Source organism: Ahaetulla prasina, chromosome 10 (assembly GCF_028640845.1).
Source record: "Ahaetulla prasina isolate Xishuangbanna chromosome 10, ASM2864084v1, whole genome shotgun sequence".
NCBI lineage: Eukaryota > Metazoa > Chordata > Lepidosauria > Squamata > Colubridae > Ahaetulla > Ahaetulla prasina.
The window spans coordinates 27,677,268-27,694,325 of NC_080548.1; the positions used below are offsets into that span (position 1 = coordinate 27,677,268).

Sequence of the window (17,058 nt, forward strand, 5' to 3'; positions counted from 1 at the left end):
TGGGGGAAGGATATTGAAAATCTCCATTCCCACCGGACTCCTGGGGGAAGGATATTGCAAAATCTCCATTCCCTCCCCACTCCCAGGGGAAGGATATTGTAAAATCTCCATTCCCTCCCCACTCCTGGGGGAAGGATATTGCAAAATCCCCATTCCCTCCCCACTCCTGGGGGAAGGATATTGAAAAATCCCCATATCCCACCCCACTCTGGGTGCCAGCCAGAGGTGGTATTTGCCGGTTCTCCAAACTACTCAAAATTTCTACTACCGGTTCTCCAGAACCTGTCAGAATCTGCTGAATAGAACCCCTGGTTTCACCCAGTATTTTGTTTTGGCCAAAAATAAAATCTGCTTCGTTTTGCAAGCCTCTTCTCGAGTCACACTCTCTTTGGCATCTCAGTGGCTCGGAGAAATTTCTGGGACCTTACAATGCCTTCTCCTGCCCACTATCATCACCCACTACCTCCTTTCAAGGGATGGTCATATGACCACTGCTGTGTCAGTACAACAGCGAGGAAGGCGGACTTGGATAGTAGTGGAAAATACTCTTAGGGAGGTGGCTTTAGACCCCTGTTCTTTGAATAACTTGTTGAACCTGCGTGTCAACAGTCAAGAAGAATGTTGGTACCAACACCAACACCATGAACAATGAGAATTCATAGCAGAGCCAGAAACCAGGTCTTGTTACGAGGTCAATTTTGGAACCAAGATATTTGTAGATTGCCATAATGAGAAGAAAGGAAAAAAACAAACAAACCAATCTTGACCTCTTAGGAAGGGAAGAAAAGAGACTGTCCATCGGTGACCACAGGTCATGACTGTTGAACCAAAAGGTTCCTGCATCTCCCGTTGCCTTTCAGAAACCCTGCGCTTTGATGACATCACAGAGCAAGTGGGGTGGGTTGCCAGTGAGGGCTCGTGACCCAGATGTGGTCAGTTGCTGATAACCACACTGTGGTCCTCATAAATGAAATGCGTGGCTCAAGAGACCACAGGATGGCCCGTCTCACAGAGGCTGCTGGAGGAAAGTAATGAGCAAATTCCACTGGATTTTATAGTCAATTATATTCTGTTAGGTTGTTGTGGTTTTTTTGCTTCCCGTAGAATAACATGGTGAAAGGAGGAAGTTGCACATTGTTGTGTTTTTTTTTTCAGAAGACGGGGGATTCTGACCTCCTAAATGACATACTGTCCTTTTATACGTATCGTGACTCAGCACATAACTGAATGTCTTCGGTTTTCATTGTGGAATTGTCAACAAAGGGCGGTGTGTGGCTGATCTTGGTTGATCTCAGAGGCTTCTCCTGGAGAACACGTCGAGAGAAGGAGAGCACAGGAAGCCCATGGGAAGACAGGGTGGGACAAAATGTCAAGAAGCAGATCAGTTGCCACCTATTTTGAATTTTTTGTGGGAGCAGCTGGAAAGTCCAGAGTTGTATTTCCGGGAGTGAGAAAGTGGACAGGGTCCTCACAATGTGAACTCGATTCAGTGTTCAATCTTGTCAAGCTTCAGATGTGTGGATTTCAACTCCCGGGATTCCCTTGCAGACTGGCTGGGGAATTCTGGGAGTTGAAGCCCACCCATCTAAGTTCCATGTCGCTCCTAGCTTGTTAAAGCAACTTGGAGAATGTTGTGTTGAGTGGGTTCTAGTTACGGTGAATTCTTTGAATGAAGGCAGCCTGGGAGAAGGCCTCCAAGAAGGCATCACTCAACCTTACTATACTGGACAATTTTTGTCTAGCATTTAAGCTTCCCTTTTTGGGGACAGGTGGTTGAGAAAGTAGGTTGCTCTACAACTTCAGGGGACCCTGAATGAAGTGGATTATCCAGATTTCTTTCAATCAGGAATCAGATCTTGTATGGGACAGAAATGGGTTTGGTCTCTGGTGAGGGTAGCATAGGGGTGCATCCATCTTGAACTCCACTTGACCTTGATAGCCAAAGAAGACGGTAATGGGCTGGGGGCTAAAACATACAAACCACAATTACAGGAATTGGGTATATCTAGTGCTTCCCCGAAAATAAGACCTTGTCTTATATTTTTTTGAACCCCGAAATAAGCTCTTGGCCTTGTTGCCATGCACTCAAAAGCCCAATTGGGCTTATTATCAGGGGATGTCTTATTTTGGAGGAAACAGGATAGTTTAACGAAGAGAAGGACTAGGGGTGAAATGATGGCCGTCTTCCAATATCTAAGCCATAAAGAAGGGAGGGTCAACCTAGTCTCCAAAGCACCTGAGGGTAGAACAAGAAGCAATGGACAGAAACTCATCAAGGAGAGAAGCAACCTAGAACTAAGAAGAAATTTCCCGACAATGAGAACAATTAACCAGTGGGATAGCTTGCCTCCAGAAGTTGAGGATGCTCCAACACAGGTTTTTGAGATGAGATTGGACAATCATTTGTCTGAAATGGGTATAGGGTTTCCTGCTTGTGTGGAGGATTGGACTAGAAGACCTCTAAGATCCCTTCCAACTCTCTTATTCGGTTATTCTGTATTCTTCTGGATTGACTCAGAACATTGGAGTGGACAAGCATGATCGCTACAGAAATATTTGCAACCAAATTAAAACTGAATGTAACATATATCACACCAAGCAAGAAGAAGACCTTCTACGCACAAATTCCAATTGTGCTTTCTATAATTTTGTGAACAATAAACTTAAAGAAACAAGATCCATCCCACCACTAAAAGAACCCAACAAGAAGAACACAGACTTCAGAGGATAATTAGAACTGCAGAAAAAATAATTGCTTCCAACCTGCCTTCCATTGAGGACCTATATACTGCACAAATCAAGAAGAGGGCCGTGAAAATATTTGCAGATCCCTCACATCCAGGACATAAACTGTTTCAACTCCTACCCTCAAAACGACGCTATAGAGCACTGCACACAAGAACAACTAGACACAAGAACAGTTTTTTCCCAAAGGCCATCACTCTGCTAAACAAATAATTCCCTCAACACTGTCAGACTATTTACTGAATCTGCACTACTATTAATCGTTTCATAGTTCCCATCACCAATCTCTTTCCACTTATGATTGTATGACTATAACTTGTTGCTGGCAATCCTTATGATTTATATTGATATATTGACCATCAATTGTGTTGTAAATGTTGTACCTTGATGAAGGTATCTTTTCTTTTATGTACACTGAGAGCATATGCACCAAGACAAATTCCTTGTGTGTCCAATCACACTTGGCCAATAAAATTCTAAATTCTAAATTCTAACGGCAAAGAATGTACGGACGAAACAGTTAAAGCAAACCTCTTTAACACATTCTTTGGCTCAGTCTTTGTAAACAGCAATGGCTCATATCCGACATTCCTCAATCGTATCAAAAATGATAACAACGACTTAACTCCTATAGACTTCACAGAAGATAATGTTGAAAAAGCTCTTCGCAACCTGAAACCATCATTATCAATTGGTCCTGATGGGCTATGTGCATACTTCTTAAAAAAACTTTCAATAAATATAGCAGAACTCCTAAGCATAATCTTTAATAAAGCTTTCACGACTACTTTAGCCACAGTCATCCCTATCTTCAAAAAAGGAGACCCCAGCCTAGTTGAAAATTACAGACCGATCTCTCTGTGTTGCGTCTCATGTAAAGTAATGGAATCTATCTATCTTTTCCAGTCTAATCATAGACTTCCGGAGTCACTTCTTTGTGAGGTAGGCGCAGTCATATAAATTTAACAAACATTAAATAAAAATAAATAAAACGAATTGACACTTCTGATTATCTGGCAGGGCCCTGAGGTGTGAGTTGATTTACCACTCCATTTCAAAGGAGATCTGAGGAGTTTCACAGAGCCAAACATCAGTGAGAATTTAAAGGCAGTTAAAAGAATCTCATTAAAAGGAACGAAATTTCTGAGGCTGAGAAAGTAACATCTAAACTCAGATGGGAGGTGGGTGGGTGGGTGGGAAATCCCTTTGCTTTCAAGAAAAAAGGAAGGATTTTTTTTCCCTCTTTTTAAGTTCTGAGAAACAGTGAGACACAATGAAAATGCCCTGCTTAGTATAACGTTAGCAAATATTAGATTTTTTTTTTTTTTGAAAATGCAGACTTTCGGTCAATGGAAGGTTTTGATAAATTAACCCTAAGAGCTTCCTTGCCCTCATTTGCATATTATTGTAATATGATTTCAGATTTAGGCCTAGCACAATGGCTGAACCCCTTGTTGGTAGACCAGGGTTTATGGCTCAGTATGCTGGTGAAATCCAATTAATTGTGCTCATTTAATAAAGGCGGTGAAAGTTGGACCGTAAGGAAGGCTGAGCGGCAAAGAATTGAGGCCTTTGAATGCTGGTGCTGGAGAAGACTCCTGCAAGTCCCTTGGACTGCAAGGTGACCCAACCGGTCAGTCCTAGAGGAGATCAACCCTGACTGCTCTTTAGAAGGCCAGATTCTGAAGATGAAACTCAAATACTTTGGCCACCTAATGAGAAGGAAGGACTCACTGAAGAAGTGCCTAATGCTGGGAAAGATTGAGGGCAAAAGAAGAATGGGATGGCAGAGAACGAGGGGGCTGGATGGAGTCACTGAAGCAGTCGGCGTGATCTTCATTGGACTCCAGAGGATGGTAAAAGACAGGAAGGCCTGGAGGAACATTGTCCATGGGGTCGCCATGGGTTGGACACAACTTCGCAACTAATAACAACAACAACAACAATAAACCATAGTTAAACCAGGACTTAGCCCAATGTGCTATGCAAACCCTCATGCTTAGCTCACTTATATCTGATGGTAAAAGATCTTTTGATCCAAGATGGTGCCGCCGAAAGCTGCCTCGGTGAAATGCTCTCTAATGTTTTTTTATATTTTTTATTATTCTCTGCGATTCTTCTGACCTAGGTCAGCTTCTGTGAAGACCTATGTGTACCGACCAGGAACTTGCGAATATACAGTAACAACAAACCTTGGTTCACAGCTAAACTTAAGCAGCTACATTATTCCAAAGAGGAAGCCTACAGAAAAGGTGATAAAATGCTGTACAGTCAGGCCAGCAATGTATTAACAAGGGAGATCAGAGCAGCAAAAAGAAGCTACTCTGAAAAGCTAAAGAATCAGTTCTCAACAAATGAACCTGCAAACATGTGGAAAACTCTTAAAAATATCACCGGTTCTGGCAAACCTTTCCAGGCTGAAGGAAATCAACAACTGGCAGATGACCTGAACTGTTTTACTGCAGGTTTGAAAGGAAACTACAGCCACCTATCTCCACAACCCCCATCTCAGACACACCAACAACAGCCAAACCTCCTACAACTGACCCCATCCCATTGGGTTCACAACCCTAGTGATCACAGAAAAGGAAGTGCAAGACCTATTTCACAGACAAAAGCCAGGAAAAGCTCCAGGCCCAGACAAGATAACTCCTTGCTTAAAAGTCTGTGCTGACCAATTGGCCCCCATCTTCACCCGAATCTTCAATAAGTCGCTAGAAATGTGCTATGTTCCTTCTCACTTCAAATGCTCTACTATCATCCCAGTGTCGAAGAAGGCCACCATCAAGGAACTGAATGACTACAGACCAGTTGCTCTAACATCTGTAGTCATGAAAACCTTTGAAAGGCTAGTGGTGGCCCACTTGAAAACCATCACGGATCTGCTGTTAGGCCCCTTGCAATTTGCATACCAAGCAAATAGATCAACAGATGATGCTGTTAATATGGCTCTGCACTACATCCTACAACCTTGAATCTCCAAAGACCTATGCAAGGGTCCTCTTTGTAGACTTTAGTTCAGTATTAAATACCATCATTCCAGACACTCTTCTAACTAAGCTAAACCAGCTACAGGTATCTGAACACACTTGTAAGTGGATCATAAGCTTCCTAACAAACAGGAAGCATTGGGTGAAGCTAAGCAGAATCACATCAGATGCCTGTACAATTAGCACAGGCCCCCCCCAAGGCTGTGTGTTCTCCCCACTTCTCTCTGTATACCAATGACTGCATCTCTAACGATCCATCTGTTAAACTACTGAAGTTCACAGATGACACAACAGTGATCGGTCTCATTCGAGACAATGATGAATCCACATACAGACGGGAGCCTCGTGGTGTGACAGGAACAATCTGGAACTGAACACACTCAAAACCGTAGAAATGGTGGTAGACTTTAGGAGAAACCCTTCCATACTTCCACCTCTTACAGTACTAGACAACACAGTATCAACAGTAGAGACCTTCAAATTTCTAGGTTCTACCATATCTCAAGACTTAAAATGGACACCTAACATCAAAAACATCATCAAAAAAGCACAACAAAGAATGTTCTTTCTGCGCCAACTCAGAAAGCTCAAACTGCCCAAGGAGCTGTTGATACAGTTCTACAGAGGAATTATTGAGTCTGTCCTCTGCACCTCTATAACTGTCTGGTTTGGTTCTGCAACCCAACAAGACAGGCACAGACTTCAGAGGGTAATTAGAACTGCAGAAAAAACAATGGCTACCAACCTGCCTTCCATTGAGGAGTACTGCATGAGTCAAAAAGAGGGCTGTGAAAATATTTACAGACCCTTCACATCCTAGACATAAACTGTTTCAACTCCTCCTACCCTCAAAACGGCACTATAGAGCACTGCACACCAGAACAATTAGACACAAGAACTTGTGTGGCTTGGTGGGCGTGGCATGGCTTGGTGGATGTGGCATGGCTTGGTGGGCGTGGCAGGGGAAGGATGCTGCAAGATCCCCATTTTTCTCCTGATCAGTTGGGACTCGGGAGGCAGAGAATAGATGGGGGAAGGGCCAGTCAGAATTTTTACTACCAGTTCTCCGAAATACTCAAAATTTCCGCTACTGGTTCTCCAGAACTGGCCAGAACCTGCTGAAACCCACCTCTGATCCCAGTCCTGGTTGAAAAACAATTATTTTATTTTATTTTATTTGTCACACAGTATATACAGTATAAGCATAAGCATGAAATAGCTATACAATATATAAGCATATATATTAAGTATGAGTATGTAATAACTATATTAATTGGATATAACGAAATTCTCAGATCTCCTGATCATTAGCCATTTGTGACTAGTAGTCCATTAGACTTATCACCCAGAACTCAAGATAATTAACGTTCTTCTCTGTTTTCTTCTTGTGTTTCTGGCTAATTTAGAATCTGCAGGACAGGTACCAAAGCAGGAGGTACACTAAGGCAGGTGCCAGGGCTGAGATAAACAAGACTCACAATTATTTAAAAATTGTCCCAATAAATCATTTACAGCATCAGTGGGTCCTTTCTCACTGAACCATGGTGAGCCCAGAATGGCAAGGATGGTGTTCCGTGGAACCCGACTCACAAAGGAGTTGTATAGACCTTCAACCTGGCTCTCCCTGCTCCAGGCTTGAAACTGCTAATCTCAGGCAGCAAGGGAAGGTTAGGTATTAATGATGATTAAGTGTCTAGCAGGTTATTGGGTGCCTGCCAGGATAAGAGAGGGAAATAATTATCTAAGTGGGATTAGAGCAGAAAATTTGTTATCTCACAGCTCCTAAGAGAAAACAGAGCATGTTTTTCTCACTCTCCCTCCCTGGTGTTAATTCAAAAATCTGGGTCTTTTAATCTGCCCTCTGGCAAAATTGGCCAAAATGTTTAGCAATATGTCCCCAAACTGTTGGAAATGTAAACAAATACCTGGCACATATTACCACATGTGGTGGACCTGTATAAAGGCAAGGAAATTTTGGATACAAATGCATATGTGGTTAGAAAAAAATGACTAGAAAACATTATAGAGTTTAAGCCAGAATTATTTTTTTACTAGGTATTATAGCAGATGGTTAGGATAAAGGGACAAAATACCCAGAGGTGATATTCAGCGGGTTCTGACTGGTTCTGGAGAACCGGTAGCGGAAATTTTGAGTAGTTCAGAGAACCAGCAAATACTATCTCTGACTGGCCCCACCCCAATCTATTCTCTGCCTCCCAAGTCCCAGCTGATCAGGAGGAAATGGGAATTTTGCAGTAACCTTCCCCTGGAATAGGGTGGGAATGGAGATTTTACAGTATCCTTCCCCTGCCACACCCACAAAACCACACCCACAGAAGTGGTAGTAAAAATTTTTTGAATCCCACCACTGAACATACCTAATATTACACATCTTGACCGCAGCAAGAATTGTGTAGGCATAGCAGTGGAAGAGCGAAAACACCCTCTCAGAGGAGGAGACAATCAGGAAGATAGACTGCATGGAAATGGATAGACTAACGCTAAAAATAAAAGATAAGGGGGATACAGAATATTATCCTACATGGGATAGTTTCTATCAATGGTTAGAAACACGAGATAGAAGTTGGAATGTGAAAGAATCAGGTAGGGGACTGGAGGCTAAAACATATGAAGAATGGTTGCAGGAACTGGGTATGTCTAGTTTAATAAAAAGAAGGACTAGGGGAGACATGATAACAGTGTTCCAATATCTCAGGGGTTGCCACAAAGAAGAGGGAGTCGGGCTGTTCTCCAAAGCACCTGAGGGTAGAACAAGAAGCAGTGGGTGGAAACTGATCAAAGAAAGAAGCAACTTAGAACTAAGGAGGAATTTTCTGATAGTTAGAACAATTAATCAGTGGAACGACTTGCCTGCAAAAGTAGTGAATGCTCCAACACTGGAAATTTTTAAGAAAATGTTGGATAACCATCTGACTGAGATGGTGTAGGGTTTCCTGCCTGGGCAGGGGGTTGGACTAGAAGGCCTCCAAGGTCCCTTCCAACTCTCTTGTTATGTTATGTTAGGTTAGGTCCAGGATGGCGAATCTATGACACTCATGCCCATAGTGGCACACTGAGCCCTGTTATCTAGCATGTGTGGCGTCACCCGTTCCTCTTCTGGATTTCAGGCACGCGTGCATGTGCGGTGATCAGCTGGCCTTTTTGCATGTGGCAGTGCTGGAAACTGGAAGAGCAGGTCTTCCGTTTTCCTGCATGAGCATGTCCGCCAGCCAGCTGATCGTTGCACATGCTTGCGCGCCAGAAACATGGAAGAGTAGCTGGCAAAAACTGGAAGTTCATTTCTGGCTGCACACATCCACCCTGGGCAGCTCCTCTTCCAGGTTGCAACCCAGACACGCACATGCTTGCGCGTCAGAAACATGGAAGAGTAGCTGGCAAAAACTGGAAGTTCATTTCTGGCTGCACGCATGTACCCTGGGCAACTCCTTTTCCAGGTTGCAACCCAGACACGCACATGCTTCGCGTGCATGCGCCCTCCCCTTTTGCCATCACTGGGTTAGGTGGACATGAAAAGAGACATTATGTGAGGAGGCGTGGCCAGCGTCACGACGGGACGACGCAAACCCCGGGAATTCCGGGATAAGCGCCAAAATTCCTGCCGTTTTGGGGATTCTCAATCAACCATAGCTGTCCTGGAGGGACAGCGAAAAAAGAAGGCACCGGCCAGCGTGAACAGGGAAGTTGCGAATTCCCTGCAGCACCGGCATCCAGCCTTCGACCCAACGACAGGAAAGGCAGCCATTAGAAGCTGCCAAAGTCGGGACGGCCACACAAGAAGATTAAGCAGGAGGCGAGATCAGAACAGAGTATTGTTACTGGGCGAGCGATTGGCCAACTCGCAGGTAAGAAGAAAAAAACTTTTAATGCTCAAAAATTTTCCACCTTGAAGTTAGTGGCTAATTGGCATGAGAAACTTAAAGTGAGAGGAAACAAACAACAACGAGGATCTATACAAAATGAAAAGAGACATTATGTGTGTATTAGAATGTAGGTGTTAGAATGATAGATAAGTTGACATACTATAATATGATGTTCAGAAATTACTGTACAACACTAGCACTGTTTAAAATAGTATATATGTTATTTTGTTTTTACCTTTGTTTCACGGCAAGTGGAAGGCCAGGACACTATTTATATGTAAACAATAAAAATATATTTTCTTTAAAAAATGTGGTTCATTTACAGGACATTTGCCCTGGACATTAATATTGATAGACACAAATACTCTCTAGAGCAAGGGTGACCAACCTTGGAAAATTTTAAGAACTTGTGGACTTCAACTCCCAGAATTCCCCTTCCAAGCTTAGCCACCCTTGGCTATGCTGTTTTTTCTACTGTTTGGCATCAGTGGCAGATTGCACACCCTTGCTCTATAGGGTTATTATTCTTCGGTCTTCTTTCTTTTAAATAAAGACTTGGCAGGCCTAAGGCGATCGGGAGTGAAAATACTTGCCTTTTAAAACCCAGCATGTACTTCGTGTGATTCTGGAATTCGACTGGTTTCAATAGAAGGGAATCTCCAATCCTTATGATTTATATTGATATTGATTGTTTCCTGATTGCTTATTTGTACCCTATGATTATCATTAAGTGTTGTATCATTAAGTGTCAAATTGTACCCTATGACCATCATTTGTGTTGTAAATGTTCTACCTTGATGAAGGTATCTTTTCTTTTATGTACACTTTTTTTTTAAAATTTGCATTTATATCCCGCCCTTCTCCGAAGACTCAGGGCGGCTTACACTATGTCAAGCAATAGTCTTCATCCATTTGTATATTATATACAAAGTCAACTTATTGCCCCCAACAATCTGGGTCCTCATTTTACCTATCTTATAAAGGATGGAAGGCTGAGTCAACCTTGGGCCTGGTGGGACTTGAACCTGCAATAATTGCAAGCAGCTGCTGTTAATAACAGACTGTCTTAGCAGTCTGAGCCACCAGAGGCCCCACTGAGAGCGTATGCACCAAAGACAAATTCCTTGTGTGTCCAATCACACTTGGCCAATAAAAATTCTATTCTATTCTATTCTATTGAACCATGGAGTTCTTGGTCCTCCCTGAACTTGGTTATTTGCTTGCTGATTTTTCCTTCCCAGGTAAACCTTTTCAGTGCTAGAAGGCACAGTGCTAAACAGCATACACAAACAAAAGAGACAATTAAAAAAAAAAAAGCTTAAAAGGAAACGAAAAGATCAGAACACCTCCTGCTTGCCAGCAAACAACATGCAGATAAACGGGGATTAACTCCAGGATTAAGACTAGAACAAACAGCCAAAAGGAAACCAATACCTTAATGGAGGAAGAAAATAACATTCCTACCAACAAGGACAAGGCAAGCTGCTGTAGGAAGTTAGCACCCACCCCACTCCTGGGAAAATGAGATATTTTAGGAACTATTAAAAGGGCAGAATATTTCCCCTAAAAGGGAGAAAGAAACTCAGCCCCCTCCCAGCTTTGTCAATGGGCCATTAAGGCCTGGGCCAGTCTAGTCTACATAACAGAGATCTACCTCCTTCAGGCAGAGCCATAGTAGGAATTGTCCAAAGCCCCTTCATTACATCATCACGTAGCAAGGCTCAACCAAGCCTGGGACACAGATAACCTACAAAGTTACTCCTGCAGGGCCCCTTGGGAGTCTGACGACCAATCAGAATACAAGCTCAAATTCAAAGCCCAGCCGAGGGTATAAATCTCTCTCTCTCTCTCTCCTATGTGCCTTTTTTGTCCAGGACCACAAACCATGTGGTCCTGTCCACCATTAAAAACCATCTTTCCAATCAGTCTCCGTGTTTCCAGTGTCTTTCTCTCCACTTCGAACTGAACCCACACTACTTTATATAAACAGGGAGCGAACCCCACTCTCTTCTAGCACTGCAGAGGTTGCCTAGCTGGATAAAGAAAACATCTGTAAGAAAACAACCGAGCTCAGAAAGCATCAAGGACTCCACGGATAGACTGGTATCTCAGCGTTTCTTCCAAATACAGGTAATCCTTGACTTGTGGCCGCAATTTAGCCCAGCGTTTCTGTTGTTAAGCAAGATGGTGGTTAGGTGAGTGACTCCCCCCCCCCCCCGATTTCACTGCCTCTCTTAGCACTTTTGTTAAGTTGCTGGGTTAGTAACACAGTCCGTTCAGCGAATCTGGCTTCCACATTGACTTTGCTGCTCAGGTGGTCACGTGACCGTGGAGCACTGCGACCGTCATAAATATGAGTCAGCTGCCAAACTTCTGAATTTGGATCACAAGACCATGGGGATGCTGCAATGGTCATCAATGTGAAAAACGGTCCTTTTTTTAGTGCTGTTGTAACTTTGAATGAATTGTTGTTAAGTCGTGTAAAGTAAAACATGTCGGGTAAACAGGTGTGCTAGTCGTTCTCAACTCTAGGGGGTGGTGCTCCTCTCTGTTTCAAAGCCGAAGAGCCAGCGCTGTCTGAAGACGTCCCCGTGGTCATGTGGCTGGCATGACTAAACACCAAAGGCGCACGGAACGCTGTTCCCTTCCCACCAAAGATGGTCTCTACTTTTCTACTTTCATTTTTTACGTGCTTTAGAACTGCTAGGTTGGCAGAAGCTGGGACAAGGAACGGGAGCTCACCCCGTTAGGTGGCACTAGGGTTTTGAACCGCTGAACTGCCGACCTTCTGATCGACAGGCTCAGCGTCTTAGCCACTGAGCCCCTGAGCCCTTGCAAGTCGTGCACCACTGATATATTCCTCCCCCTTTAAACCAGCGTGACCAATGGATAGGAAAGTTTCAAACACCATGTCTAAAATGCACCAGATTGAGATAAGGTATGGATGATACAGAGCCTTGGATGCAAAGTCTAAGGCCAGAAATCAAGTCTGGAACGGATTGAACCTGATGACTAATTCAGATCCCCTTGATTTTAGTTGCTCCCTGTAAGACTGATGGACACGTTCCGCTGAACTTGACTGACTGATTGATTAAAACATTGATGTATTGCCTTGCTTCAAAAGCCTTAGGAGGTTGGAAGTAGCACAGAAATAAATCAGTAAAATTAACAAAAACCAGACCTTAACCCACAAGGTCAGCCAGCTGAGGTCCATCATCTATACTTAAAGCTGCTCAGAGTTATGCCACATTTACAGCTCCATGAAAGACGAAAAGATTCTCTCCCAACTTCTGGCTTCAGCGTTTCATAATAGGGCCTCCCCATTCTTTTTATCTCATGTGGGCTGAGAACCCATAGAAGACCCTCTTGGGATCCCAGGAGCGGCTGAATCTATCTGGACTACTGGACTACTGTAACGCTCTCTACATGGGGCTCCCCTTGAAGGGCACCCGGAGGCTCCAACTGGTCCAGAATGCGGCTGCGTGGGTGATAGAGGGAGCTCCTCATGTGTCGTGTCCCATTCCTCCGCTGATGGCCGGGTTAGGGAAATCCGAATCAGGCTTGCCTCTGCAGCTCTGCCCAAAGTCCTAGCAAAGTCCTCAGAGCAGGCAGGAGACCAGTAAGTGACTTCAGCAAGATAAGTTCGACTTTGCCTGACTCAGAGACTGCCAGAAAGCAGATCCTTTATATAGGCCATGGGGTATGGCTCCATGACTCAGCACTCATTAAGGCCTGCCCCTCCCTTCCTTCTGTTGCCTCCGCCTATCCAGTCTTCTGATGCGAGGGTCACTCCAATCAGCAGCTGTTGGAAATAAACTTTCCTCAGGCTCACATGCTGTGGAGGAAGGGGAGGGGTCTAGCTGCTCCGTTTGCCTGGGCATGGAGCCAGGGCTGGGGCCGGGGGATGCTCCCTCCTCTGCAGCCTGCTTGGGCGTGGAGCCAGGGCTGGGACCGGGAGGTGCCCCCTCCTCTTCAGCTTGTCTGGGCATGGAGCCAGGACTGGGGCCGGGGGATGCTCCCTCCTCTGCAGCCTGCTTGGGCGTGGAGCCAGGGCTGGGACCGGGAGGTACCCCCTCCTCTTCAGCTTGTCTGGGCATGGAGCCAGGACTGGGGCCGGGAGGCAGACATTCCTCCGTGTTCGGGAGCAGATAAGAAGGCCCCGGCTGCTGTGAGAGCGGGCAAGACACAACATCGTGGCTCCCATATAACACCTCTCCTGCGCAGGCTGCACTGGTTACCGGTGGTCTTCCGGGTGCAATTCAAGATGTTGGTAACCACCTTTAGAGTGCTCCATGGCACGGGACCAGGTTATTTATGGGACCGCCTGCTGCCACCGATAGCCTCCCACAGACCTGTGCACTCCCACAGAGAGGGTCTTCTCAGGGTGCTGTCAGCCAAACAATGCCGGCTGGCAACCCCCAGGGGGAGAGCCTTCTCTGTGGGGGCACCCACCCTCTGGAATGAGCTTCCTCCGGGGTTACGACTACTCCCCGACCTCCGGACCTTCCGTCGCGAGCTCAAGACTTTTTTATTCCACCGTACAGGGTTGGCCTAAGTTATTATTGTTTTAAATGGGGTTTTTAGTATTGTTTTAGCATAATTTTTAATTGATATAGGCCTAATAGAATTAGATTTATATACTGTATTTTAAGTCTGTTTATAAATTATGTTTTATTGGCTGTAAACCGCCCTGAGTCCTTCGGGAGAAGGGCGGTATAGAAATTTAATAAATGAAATGAAATGAAATGAAATTAGTATGTGGCTCCACATTGCTTTAATGCGCCAGGTTTTATGGCCAGTAGAGTTTTTGAATCTAACCAATGTGGTCATTCTATTAAGTATGGCTTCACCCTTCTCGATCGATCAGAGAAGAGCTGGAAGGGACCTTGGAGATCTTCTAGTCCAACCCCCCGCTCAAGCAGGAGACCCTACCATTTCAGACAGGTGGCTGTCCAATCTCTTCTTAAAAACCTCCAACGATGAAGCAACCACAACTTCTGAAGACCAACTTCTGTTCCACTGGTTAATTGTCCTCACTCTTGGGAAGTTTTGCTTAATTCCAGGTTGCTTCTCTCCTTGATTAGATTCCATCAGTGGTGGGTTGCTATTGGTTTGCCCCAGTTCTACCGAACTGGTAGCAGCGGCGATGGTGGGAAGCTCCACCCACCTGCCTGGACGTCTCTGTGTGCAGAAGTATTGTGTGTGTGCGCAAGTGTGCGCACGCCCACGAGCAAAACGGTAGCAACGGGATTTGAATCCCACTATTGTTTCTTGTCTTGCCTTCTGGTGCTTTGGCAAATAAATGGACCCCCTCCTCTTTGCAGTAGCCCCTCAAATACTAGAATACTGCTATCATGCCACCTCTTCTGCACCATATAAATTGAAAGGAGAAAACGATTAAAGCCTCAGAGGGATTTTTTTTAAAAAACAAAAAAGGATTTGGGGGAAATGAGAATATAATATTTAGAAGTCCCCTTCAACATCATTTTAAGAGCGGCTTACGCTCTTAAAATTAGAATGCCGTTGATTGGCAGTTTTTGCTCCCTGTAATCCTATTAGTCTATTCGTGTTTTAAATTTCTGTTGTTTTGCTTTTGAATTTGAATTCTCAGCTTCACCTATTTCATTTAGGATGAAAATGCACAAAGTGAGAAACTTCACACCAGCACAACGTTTCTGGGCGAAATACCAAAGTGGGAGCAGCAGATAAGAACGCATGAAATTCATACTGAAGAGTATGAATTTGGTTTACGCCAAATATCTGACCTTCGGACCTTTCGCCGCGAACTGAAAACATACTTGTTTGTTCGCGTGGGGCTTTCTTAGACTGTTTAGATTCTGAATTTAAATTTTATTTAAGTTTTAAATTGGGTTTTTTTAGATTTTAAATATTTTAATTTTTCGGCCAAATTGTATAATAAGTCTTTTAATTTAATTTTTAATTGTACATTGTTCATTTTTATCCTGGCTGTACACCGCCCTGAGTCCTTCGGGAGAAGGGCGGTCTAGAAATCTAATAAAATAAATAAATAAATAAAAAATAAGAGAGCTGCGTTCAAATCCTAGTGAAGCTCAATACAGGTGGTCCTCGACTTAACGACCACAATTGGGGCCGGAATTTTCATCTTTAAGCAAGGGGGCTGTGGAGCGAGTCACGTCCAATTCTATGATCACTTGTTTTTTCTTGTCAACAATCGTTGCGGTTGTTAAACGAAGCATGTGGTTTGTTAAGCGACATCCCCTGTTGGCTTTGCTTGTCGGAAGCCAGTTGGGAAGGTCGCAAATGTTGATCACGTCACGTGACCCTGGGATGCTGCCTGTTCTGACCCAGCTCCCCAAATAAAACAAACCCTCTGAATTTAACTCAAACATTCCTTTATTAGGAGCGCCGGAAGCCCCAGCAAAAAAATTATCTTTCATCTCAGGCTAACAAATCTGTCTGGCCGGAAGATGAACAGTTGTCTGCCACATCTATTCATCTCCGCCCCCTGCCTTTTGGCCCCAGAGCTAGGGTAGGGCTTCGCTAGCAGCGGTGGCTCTTCCGTCCCAAGGACCGTCCCATGGATTTCCATTGCTCTCCTCTCCTCTGCCTTCTGTGCATCCGCGCGTCAGGCACTGGACTTAGCTGTTCCTCCTTTTCCTCATCAGTCACCTCCAGACCTGGGGGCTGTTGACTCGCCATCTGAGGGCTGACGGACAGTTCAGGCTCCGCCTCTGTCTCTATCTCTGTCTCTGTCTCTGTCTCTGTCTCTGTCTCTCTCTGACAGCTCCATTCCCTCTTCTCCCTTGGATATCTCAGGTTGCCTGGATGCTGACCCTGACTCCCACGCCTTGTCCTCCTCCGATTTGGCTGTTGGAGGGGCCGGCAGCCGACAGGCCACAACACTGCCACTTAAGTATGTGCCAGTTGCCAAGTGGCCATCACGCTGCGATGGCCATAAGCGCGAGGATTGGTCATAATGGTTGTAAGTCAAGGACTACCTGTAGTTTTTTCTAAGCCTGGCAAATCCTCTCTTAGGCTACTGGACTTTGTTAGGCTGCTGTAAAAATAAAAGCTAGATTTTTGCCGCTTTTCCTGGCAGCTCAAAACAATTTGCAACTGTAAAAAAAAAAAAAAACCCTCAGAAACCTCAATTAGAGATAATATAAAAAAGAACAATAACCCATAAAGGGATTTATACAGCAGTTCATAATCCCCTGTGTGATGCCCGGGGTAAAGATGGATGAGTTGAAATATGATTAATCATATGATTCTATCCCAAATATTTTATTGCTGCTAGGTCAAAATTTAACAGCGGAAGCTTCTCCTGTTGCTCTGTCTCCAAAGTCTGCTACTGGTTCACTGTGCGCACATGCGCGGTGCGTGGCAAATGTGCGCTCAGCGCGCAGGCACACTGCAGCTGCTACCGCATAGCACTGAAAAAGGAGGCTTAAGAAGCATTT

At 44.5% G+C, this 17,058-nt stretch overlaps 1 long non-coding RNA gene across 1 annotated transcript; it reads left to right on the top strand.

Moving 5' to 3' along the window:
- Positions 1-9,219: 9,219 nt before the first annotated feature.
- Positions 9,220-15,571, top strand: LOC131204557 (uncharacterized). The gene is made up of 3 exons (XR_009156610.1): positions 9,220-9,598; positions 11,607-11,746; positions 15,247-15,571. It is a non-coding gene; the product is annotated as an uncharacterized LOC131204557 (long non-coding RNA).
- The last annotated feature ends 1,487 nt before the right edge of the window (positions 15,572-17,058 follow it).